This window comes from Solanum stenotomum, unplaced genomic scaffold, assembly GCF_019186545.1.
Source record: "Solanum stenotomum isolate F172 unplaced genomic scaffold, ASM1918654v1 scaffold6065, whole genome shotgun sequence".
Taxonomy (NCBI): domain Eukaryota; kingdom Viridiplantae; phylum Streptophyta; class Magnoliopsida; order Solanales; family Solanaceae; genus Solanum; species Solanum stenotomum.
In genome coordinates, this window is record NW_026036020.1 from 1 (window position 1) to 10,587 (window position 10,587).

A 10,587-nucleotide genomic window follows, 5' to 3' on the forward strand; every position below is an offset into this window, starting at 1 on the left:
GTCTTTTCAATGTCTTTTCAATAAAGCAAAAGAGGACTTTTCAAGTTCTCAACTCTTCAAGTTCCCAACTTTTTCCAAGTTCCTCTTTCATCTTCTCTCAATTTCCCATTAACTCTTGCTACATACCCAACAAATGTGAAATGTGGGGCCTTAAACCAATTACATAGACTTAAATTTTAATTGAAAATTCTTGTGCCAAACATTTAAGGAAAACTCAAGAAGCTATTCCATGTTTTGATGGTCACTATGACCATTGGGGTATAGTGATGGAAAAAAATTCAAGGTCAAATGAGTATTGGTCAATTATCGAGGACGGCATTGGTGCTCTGGCAGAAGGCAAGACCTTGACAAATGCTCAAAAGGCATAGTTCGAAGCAAGAAGGCTGAAAGATTTGAGGGAAAAATATTATCTTTTTCAGGCAATTGAATGTCCCATCTTAGAAAGTATTCTTTGCAAAGAAACTTCTAAATATATCTAGGACTCCATGAAAAAGAAACATCAAGGCACTGCCAAAGTGAAACTCGCACAACTTTAAGCCTTAAGAAGAAGGCTTGTAAATTATATTAATTAATTAAATTTTAACAAATAGTTGAGCGCCAATCATTTATTTGGGTTTTAAAAGTTTTGAATGGTAAATGAAGAGTTGCGACTTTTATGAAGAGTTGTGACTTTTATGAAAAGTTGTGACTTTTATAAAGAGTTGTGACTTTTATGAAAAGTTGCGACGTTTATGATAAGTTATGGCTTTTATGAAAAGTTGCGACTTTTATGAAAAGTTGTGACTTTTATGAAAGGTTGTGACCTTTCCAAAAGATTGTGACTTTTCCAAAGGTTTGTAACCTTTCTGGTAAGGCACAATAAGAACATTTTCACACTACCCTTCGTTTTCTATAAATTGAGGGATTTCCTCTCATTTTAGTGGAACTAATTTTTCTGGACTTCTTCTTCTACTACTAATAAATCTAGTATTCTAAGTGTACTTTACTGCCGTTGAGTGGTTCGCTGACATCGTGGTTTAGGCACCGATACACCAGTGAGTAAGATTGTTCTATCCTGGGAGGATGTATTCCATTAACCTGGGGTACTTTAGGGGAATAATTTCCTTAAGGGGACACTATGCATTCAGTGGGCTCGATTTTCTTCCTTAAGAAAAATATTTTGTATATTTTTTCTAATCTGTTTCTGAGTTTTTTTTCTCTACTGGTTTTAATTTTCTAGTTTTGAAAATTATCTTTAAACTTTGTTGTTTCTTATCAAGTTCTTCATAGTTTTTGTTCTAAGTATCTTAGAAATACAAGATGAACAACAATCTTAAGGAAATTATTTTACTGTTGGTATTTCTTCTATTCTACTGATTGAGAGAAACAAATCATGGAAGTTGAAGATTAATGCATTACTTTTCCAGAAGTCGGCGCATTGTTTAGCAAGGTCGAAGTGAGAATGTACTAGAAGAATTGGTAGTATTTCGGTTAAATATTACACCAGGTAACCTTCTTATTATTTATCTAAGGAGGAAAATAATTTTTAAAAGGTAACACTTCTGATATTTATCATGTATGTCTTTGGAAAAAGATCTACCAACCATATGATTTTTGAATGAATTTTTCTTCGCAAAAAGTGTTGCTTTTAATATTCTATAGTTTGCAGAATGAGAGATGCACATTTTTGTTTGATAAAATAGTATGTCAAAATGTTATAGTTGGAAGGCTATTTGAAAAGAAAAGCATATCTATGTGATAATCTAAGAATATGTTTAATTCTGTTTGGAGACTAAAAGAAAAAACTTTTGTAGTTTTGTACTTCATGTGAAATTGGATTGTGTCTGATTTTTGTAGACTAAAAACTTTTGTAGTTTTCTACTCTAGATAAATTAGACTATGCAATTGATTTGAAGAATATGAAAACTTCACATAATAAGTCAGTGTTGTACTTTTGACTTTCTATAAACTTCACTGTTATATAGAAACAAATTGTACAAAATTTTTTTTCTTTATTGTTAGTATTCTAAATACTACCTGGTATGTGTATTTGTGATAGAGGAAAAATAACAGTGACTTAGAGTTTGTGATTTTGTGTCTCTATGGAATGAACTTTGACATTGTGTAAAGATTGTCAAAGAGAATTGAAGCACTATAATTCTTTTGTAGAATAATATTTTCAAAAGAGGTTTCATGTTGCCAATGACACTTTGATAGCATGAGAAAAAAAATGTGGAAAAACTATTTTTAGATACTTGAAAAAAAAATTGAGATCATATTTAAAATGTGGGGGTTCTATGCTTATGGCAAAGATAAAATTAGACTTAGTGTCTAATGTAAATTTGGAGTACAAGATTTGAAATTCTATGATACTTTTGTATTATGTTAGACCCACAAAATTCTTAGAGTATATTTGATATTGTGGTCGTTGAGTTTCCCTTTTACTAGTATATGGTATGACTAGTATGAAACTACCCAATTATATGTATACTTGTTCAAAATGATTGAGTTTTTTTATGAAAAAGCGTCACTTAAAATATTGTGATTTTTCATGAAAAGATATGTCTATTAAATATAACTATTTGTATAGACATGAATATTGGTGAATAGTCATTTGTCATGTTTTGTAAAAGAAGCATTTGTAATATATTGCCTTTATTGGACCCAATGAAACTTTGTTCATGGGTAGTTCTATAACAATCAAATTGAAAGTTATGGAAAGGTCCTTCTGAAAAGGACATTTGACAAGGTGATGACTCTAAACAATGTTTGTATCACACAAAATTGTAAGAAATAGGAACAAAATATTTGTGAGAAAAAATTACCTCGCGGAGAGCTTTTCAAACTCAATATTTTTATTTGTTCTTACTTTCTTGAGTCAAACTATTTGTGACATGAACACTTAGGGCATGTCAATTACAAAACCTTGTAAGAAAAACTGATCAACTTAGAAGTTTTGTCTAACTTTGAGTGCAATAAATAAAAATGTCAAGTTTGTGTGCAATCTAAGTATGTTGAGCATTCTTATAAAGTTGTTGAAAGGAATTATAATCCCCCTAGAGTTGATTTAATCTGACATTTGTGATATGAAGTCAACACTGTCTCGGGGTGGAAAAAAGCATCTCATAACTTTCATTGACAATTGCATTAGAAACGACTATGTCTATTTGCTGAATGGTAAGGATGAAGCAATAGAAATGTCCAGACAATATAATATTGAAGTTGAAAATCAGTTGGGAAAAAGATAAGAAGTGATAGGGATGGAGAATATAAATCTCCTTTTGCAGAAATATGTTTGGAAAATGGATTTATCCATTAAACTAGTGTCTTATTCACCTAAATCTAATGGAATTGCAGAATGAAAAAAAAAATATCCGAACTTTGAAGAAAATGATGGTTGCATTATGTAACATCTCGCTAATTGAAAGAACTAGAAAGAGTTAGAATTGGAAATAGTCATTTTAGGAAGGAATGAAAAAAATTTGGAAATTTGCTAAGTTAAGTTAAGTTTGGGTTTTTGGTCAACTTCAAATGACCATAACTTTTAGCTCAGGATGAGTTAGGTATGCTTCCAGATACCGTAGGAAAGATCCTGTAATTATCTTTCCAACGCCGCCGAGTTTGCATGATTCCGAGTTCTTATGAATGAGATATGCCCATTGGAAGTTGGGATGTTCAATTAAGGAAAGTCTAATTCGGGTTTTAGAAGGGCATTATGGTCTTTTCCATGCCCCGTGACTTAATTTCATTTTTTGGTAAATAATTGGGGTCTAAACTGATAGGATTCAGTTTATGCTTCTACAATATTGTGTTAGGGTTTTAGAGAAGAGAAAAGAAGAAGAGAAGGGAGGAGAAGAAGCAAGAATCATCAAATTCTCGAAGCTAAGATCATGGATTTCGTCAAGGGGTGATCCCTATGAGGTATGTGCATTCACACAGCATTGGGTTCATTCACCCACCCGCCAAACATGTTTAATTCAGCATGAAGTCGTCCTAAAAGTTCAAAGTTTGAATGTTCTTGATGTGTGTTCTTGAATTTACTTTCGTTCTTGAATTTGGGATGAGATTGAGGAGTTCTTGAGAGTTTAAGGTTGATTTTAGAGTTGTGTTTGATTAGATTCTTGTGTACATACATTCGGTATCTGAATCGAAAGGGAATTTGAGAAAAAGAACTGAGTTTAGGCGAATTGGGGTCAGAAAACGAAGAAGGAAAAAGTCGGCAGAATCTGGGTACCAGGTCTCCACGTCGCGGACCTGTTCCTCAGAATGGGAAAAAGTTCTCCTCGCATCGCAGAGCGGTCACGTACCGTTCTGCCTCAAAATTATTTTGCTAACAAATAATTAAATGCATCTCCGTGTCGCGAACTTGCTTCCAGACAATGATTTCTTGATCTTTTCTCATGTTTAACTATCTAAAAACACTCCTAAACATCATGAGATCTTTCCTATCATAAATCACAATCCTTGAATCCATAATTCAATTCAAGGAAAGTTAAGAGTCAAGTCAACAGAAGTTCTTAGAGACTTCCAAAAGTCTTTTACAAATGTTTTAACTTTGTTTTAAGACCTGAGTTTTATGTTGAGTAAAGAGTAAAGGTTGAAATTTATTTCTTCAAAGAGTATATGGGGACTATGTATTTCCAAAGAGTTTTAAAATGTTTTCACTTTTAAGCAAGAAAGGAAACTTTGATTTCTAAAAGAGCCCTTGAGCTAGTTTTTTAGTAAAGAGTAAATGTTTTCACATTTAAACAAGAAAGGAAACTGAGATTTCCAAAAGAACCTTTGAGCTAGTTTTAAGTAACGAGTAAATGCTTTCACAATTAAGCAAGAGAGGGAACGCCGATTTTCAAGAGAGCCTTCGGGCTAGTTTTTGAGTAATTATCTCAAACCACATAGTTGTGTTTTTAAACATAAGAGCTAGTATCATATTTTGGGAGTAGTATTGAGCACTGATATGGGGGAGAGTTCAGACATCATCCAGCCCCCATAAACCATGTAGCCACCATGGGTAGAAAAGGGGTCATACTTTTTAGATGATTCCTTAGTACTTTTTAGCATAGACTAGTGGATTCACTTAGTTGTCAGGTTCTATGCCCTTGGCAAAGTATAGGACGGCCCTGGCAACGTGAGACAAAACATTGTATCATCACAATAGCTCTTAAGTGATGGTTGTCGATTAGAGAAACTCCCATAGCAGTATTTTGTATTCTTATATACACAAGTTGATTGTATTTTTATATACATTCAGATTTTATATTGTATCTTTGCATACATTCAGAGTTACTATTGTATTTCTAAATATACAGAGTTGTTATCCATGTTTTAAAAGCTTTTCTTTATATTGCATTTATTTTATTGCTTTATATTGAAATGAGTTAAGTTGAGTTAAGTTGAGCCTAGGTATGTTCTTTCAGTTCCTTTCAAGCTTATGTCTTGTTTTAGAATTCTCCTCGCATGCTCGTACATTCAATGTACTGATGCCAGTTGACCTGCATCTTAATTATTATGATCAAGATTTAGGTAATCTGAATCAACATCCAGCGTATCGTTGATCCAGTTGAGCTTCAGAGTTGTTGGTGAGCCTCCTTGCTTCCGGAGGATCCCCTTTTTCATTGCTTTTTCATTTTAGTTCATTAGGATGTTGGGGGTCTTGTCCTGACATTCATCTCAGTTTTAGAGGTTTCATAGATAGACATTCAGTTAGTCATTTGTCTTTACCTTGTTATTGGCTTATGTTCAGATTTGAGTTGCCACTTTGGCTAAGTTAAATGTTTATTTTTAAAACATTATGAGTTTAGTTTGATACAATTGATTTATCTTGCATTTGAGTTATTTTCTTAAACACTCAGGCCAAGGGTTTGATTTGGGCAAGCAATGGTTCTCGAGTGCCAGCCACGTCCGGGGTGTAGGCTCGGGGCGTGACACATTACTTATAAGTTCAGGTTTACCACAAAACTTGTGTGGATGAACTATCCTTACTGCAAAAGGGAACAACAAAAAGTTTTCTCTTTTCAGAAAGAAAGCAATTTTGTTTGTTAAGGACACAATCTATTTCATATGAGAAATGGAAAGGAAGGAAATCCAACTTGAAATATTTCAAAGTGTGGGGGTGTCTAGCCAAAGTCCAAGTTCCTATTCCTAAAAGGATTAAAATAGGACCTATGATTGTGGACTGTAAAATTAGACTTGAGTAGTCTAGTGATGGGTCTAAAAGACCTTGGAAAGGAAAAAAGAGAATGTACTTAATACAGAGATTCAGAGGCGTAGTAAATGTTGAAGGACATCTACTTCCTTCGAATATGGTTTTGTAACATTTCTTGTGTCTTCGATAGACTCATCCTTTTGGAAAGATGGTGTCAATAATGAGATTGATACAATCTTGAGCAACCGTATTGGAAGTTAATTGATCTTCTTCCAGAAAATAAACCTTTGGTTCGAAGCGAATCTTCAGAAGGAAAATGAAAGTTGATGGAACTGTTGACAAATATAAAGCAAGACTTTTTGTCAAAGGCTTTAGACAAAAACAAGGTCTTGATCTTGTCGATATATATTCGTCAGTAACTAGAATTACATCCATTCGGATGTTAATATTATTAGTTGTGGTATATGACCTCCAAATTCATCAAATGAATGTGAAAACAACTTTCTTAAATGGAGAATCGGAGGAAGAAATTTACATGGAACAACACGAGAGTTTTGTGGTTCCTGGTAAAGAAAAGAAAGTATGCGAACTTGTTAAGTCACTTTATGGACTAAAACAAGAACCCAAACAATGACATAAGAAATTTGACCAATCCATGTTGGCAAATGGATTTAAGAATGATGGAAGTGATAAATGTGTTTACATTAAAATCACACGGTCATTTTTTGTTTGTATATTGATGACATGTTGATCATCAGTAGGGATACTAATGAATAAATGCTACTAAACATATGCTAGAAAGCAAGTTTGATATGAAAGATCTTGGAGTTGCTGAGGCGATCTTAGGTATAAGAATCCTTAGAACTCCATAATGTTTAGCATTGTCACGGTCTCATTGCATCGAAAAGGTACTTGACTAGTTCAAATATTTGGATTTCAATATTGTCAAGACTTCAAGAAATGTGAGCTTTGTATTTCAAATGGTGAAGGCGAAAGTGACTCACAATTGGATTGTGCTAGAGTATTGGGAAGTATGATGTATATCAAGAAGTGTACGCGATCAGATATAGTATGTGCTATTAGTAAACTAAGTCGGTTCACGAGTAATCCCAATCAAACTCATTGGATGGCAATGGAAAGAGTTTTAGGGTATTTAAAACATACTCAAAACTATGTTTTGCATTATAACAATATCCAACAGTATTGAAAGGATATAGTGATGCAAATTGGATCACCGGGATCAAATGAAGTAAAATCCACGAGTGAATATGTATTTACTCTTGGTAGAGGAGCAGTCTCTTGGAAATCTTCCAAAAAGACATGTATCGCTAGCTCTACAATGATCTCTGAGCTAGGTGCTCTAGATAAGGCCGGTGAATAAGTTGAAAGACTCCGAAATTTCTTTATAGATATTGTTTTTTGGTCCAAACCTTTGGCATCAATATGCATACACTTTGATAGTCAAGATGCAATAGGTAGGGCATGGAGCATGATGTATAACAGAAAGTCTTATCATATAAGAGATAGACATAATACCGTTAGAAAATAACTACTCTATAGTGGAATTTATCACAATTGACTATGTAAATTCAAAGGATAATGTGTCGGATCCACTTACAAAAAGGCCTAACTAGAGATAAAGTTAAAAGATCATCTAAAGGAATGGGTTTACGGCTTAGGACAAGTCATCATGGCGGTAACTCTATCTAGCAGAATGGAGATCCTAAGAGCTAGATTCAAGGAGAAAAACAAAGTTGTGATTAACGGTTCGACATTGTCAATCAACTCAATCCATTCTCATGATGAATATAATGTTCAGGAACGAGGTTAAAACATTAAGGCTTGTTATTGAGTTAATAAAGCTTAAAGTTTTTAATGATTTGCTAAGTTTGGCAGACTTGATCAAATAGTGGATCTACGTGATGACACAGTTAGAAATCACCTATGTAAGCTGCTTCAAAGAGAATTATTGGCAAAAGCATATTCTCTATACACTCATTAAACCATAAGGTGTTCATGGTTGAAACGAACACAACTGTAAGAACCATAAACGGTAAAGGGTTAATTGTGTGACATATGGTTGTCTAGGNCACCTATGTGAGTGTGAAGTGTAAGCTGCTTCAAAGAGAATTATTGGCAAAAGCATATTCTCTATACACTCATGAAACCATAAGGTGTTCATGGCTGAAACGAACACAACTGTAAGAACCATAAACGGTAAAGGGTTAATTGTGTGACATATGGTTGTCTAGGTATACACCAAAGCTTGACGGTTCAAAGTTATCGCATCTACCGATTGACCAAGTATATCCGACATATGTTCACTACGGAAAGTCTAAGGGGAAACCTACTTATCCAGATGCAATTAATTCTTGCTTGTAAAGTACACATACTTGTCCGTTTCTTTGTCTTGAAGTCATTTCCCATTCATGCGGGGGATTGTTGGGTTTTAAAAGGTGTGAATGGAAAATAAAGAGTTGCGACTTTTATGAAAAGTTGCGACGTTTATGATAAGTTATGGCTTTTATGAAAAGTTGTGACTTATATGAAAAATTGTGACTTTTATGAAAGGTTGTGACCTTTCCAAAGGTTTGTGACCTTTCCGGTAAGGCACAATAAGAACCTTTTCACACTACCCTTTGTTTTCTACAAATTGAGGAATTTTCTCTCATTTTAGTGGAACTAGTTTTTCTGGACTTCTTCTTCTACTACTAAATCTAGTATTCTAAGTGTACTTTACTGTCGTTGAGTGGTTCGTTGACACCGTGGTTTTAGTTACCGGTACACTGGTGAGTAAGATCGTTATATCCTGGGAGGATGTATTCCATTAACCTTGGGTACTTGAGGGGAATAATTTCCTTAAGGGCACTTTGTGTATTCAGTGGGATCGATATCTTCCTTAAAAAAAATATTTTGTATATTTTTTCTAATCTGTTTCTGAGTTTATTTTCTCTACTAGTTTTAATTTTCTAGTTTTGAAAATGATCTTTAAGCTTTGTTGTTTCTTATCAAGTTCTTCATAGTTTTTGTTCTATGTTTGTTAGGAATACAAGATGAACAACACATTTACCAATCATTCTTGCAGACTGCCAAGTACGTGCTAAACACACATCAAATTGATGTGAATGCAATGGATGCAAATGGGAATACATGATTAGATATTTTAGCACAAAGTCGGAGGGACGTGAATGATCTATCCATCGGAGAGTGTCTTCGAGAAGCTGGAGGTTTAAGGGCAAAGGATATTTTAAAGTCCATTCAACATAGTACAAAAATTCCCAATGACTCTGGTGGAAATAGCCATTCTCCAGTATCTTCAGCACCAGTATATTAAGGAGGAAATCACGCACCTTCAAAAGGCAATTGGCTTTCCAAGAAATGCCAAACAATAATGGTGGTGGCCTCAATCATTGCAATCATGGCATTCCAAGCTAGAGTGAAACCTCCAGGAGGTGTTTGGCAAGAAAATGGAAAATTGGATGATTGGGGAAGACCCTCACATAAAGCAGGGAAATCAGTAATGGCTTATAATCATGCCAAACCGTATCGATATTTCCTTCATGTCAACAGCTTTGCCTTTGTCTCTTCTCTCAACACAATCTTGTTGCTGATAAGTGGATTGCCCTTCAAGCACAGACTTTTCATGTGGGGTTTAATGGTTATAATGTGGTCGACAATTACCTCAATAGCACTAACTTATGGCATAGCAATTTACATCATCACGCCTAGGAAGGACACGGAACCACTTGGTCAGATCATTGAAATTGGAATAATAGTATGGTGTGGCTTAATGGCACTACTTCTACTCGATAACACAATACGTTTGTTCACTACTAAAAAACTGCTTAAAAGCGACGGACGTCGTCGCTCCAAAAAGCGCACCTTTTGCCACACTGTCTGTAGCTTTTTAATAAAAATAATTATTTTAAAATTATTTTACAAAAAGCGACGGACGGCATCTCTTAGTCCGTCGCTTTTTTCGCAGATTTTTTATATATAATTAATAAATATTTATTTAATATATATAGAGACGCCGTCCGTCGCTTTTTATGAAAAATAATTATATATAAATTAAAAAATAACCACGTTGTCCGTCATTTTTAATTTATTTTATTTTATTAATTAGTTTTTAAAAAAGCGAGGGATGGCATCTCTTAGTCCGTCGCTTTTTGGTCAAAATATCTAGTTAACTATTTTTAAGAAGAGACGGACAGTGTCTCTTAGTCCGTCACTTTTTGGTCAAAATGTTGGTCAACTATATTTTAAAAAAAGGGACGGACTTAGAGACGCTGTCTGCCGCTTTTTATTAAATATCTAAAAGACATATTGCCATTTTCTTATTTTCCTATCTCTCTTCACTCCTATTCTCTCCCTTCTCTCTATCTCTCTCTCTCTCTCTCTATATATATATATATATATATACACACACTCTTATTCTCTCCCTTCTCTCTCTCTCTCTCTCTCTC

The 10,587-nt window shown here is 34.2% G+C and overlaps 1 pseudogene; it reads left to right on the forward strand.

Annotated features, from left to right (window-relative positions):
* Window positions 1-9,165: 9,165 nt before the first annotated feature.
* Window positions 9,166-9,942, forward strand: LOC125852817 (uncharacterized; annotated as a pseudogene).
* The last annotated feature ends 645 nt before the right edge of the window (window positions 9,943-10,587 follow it).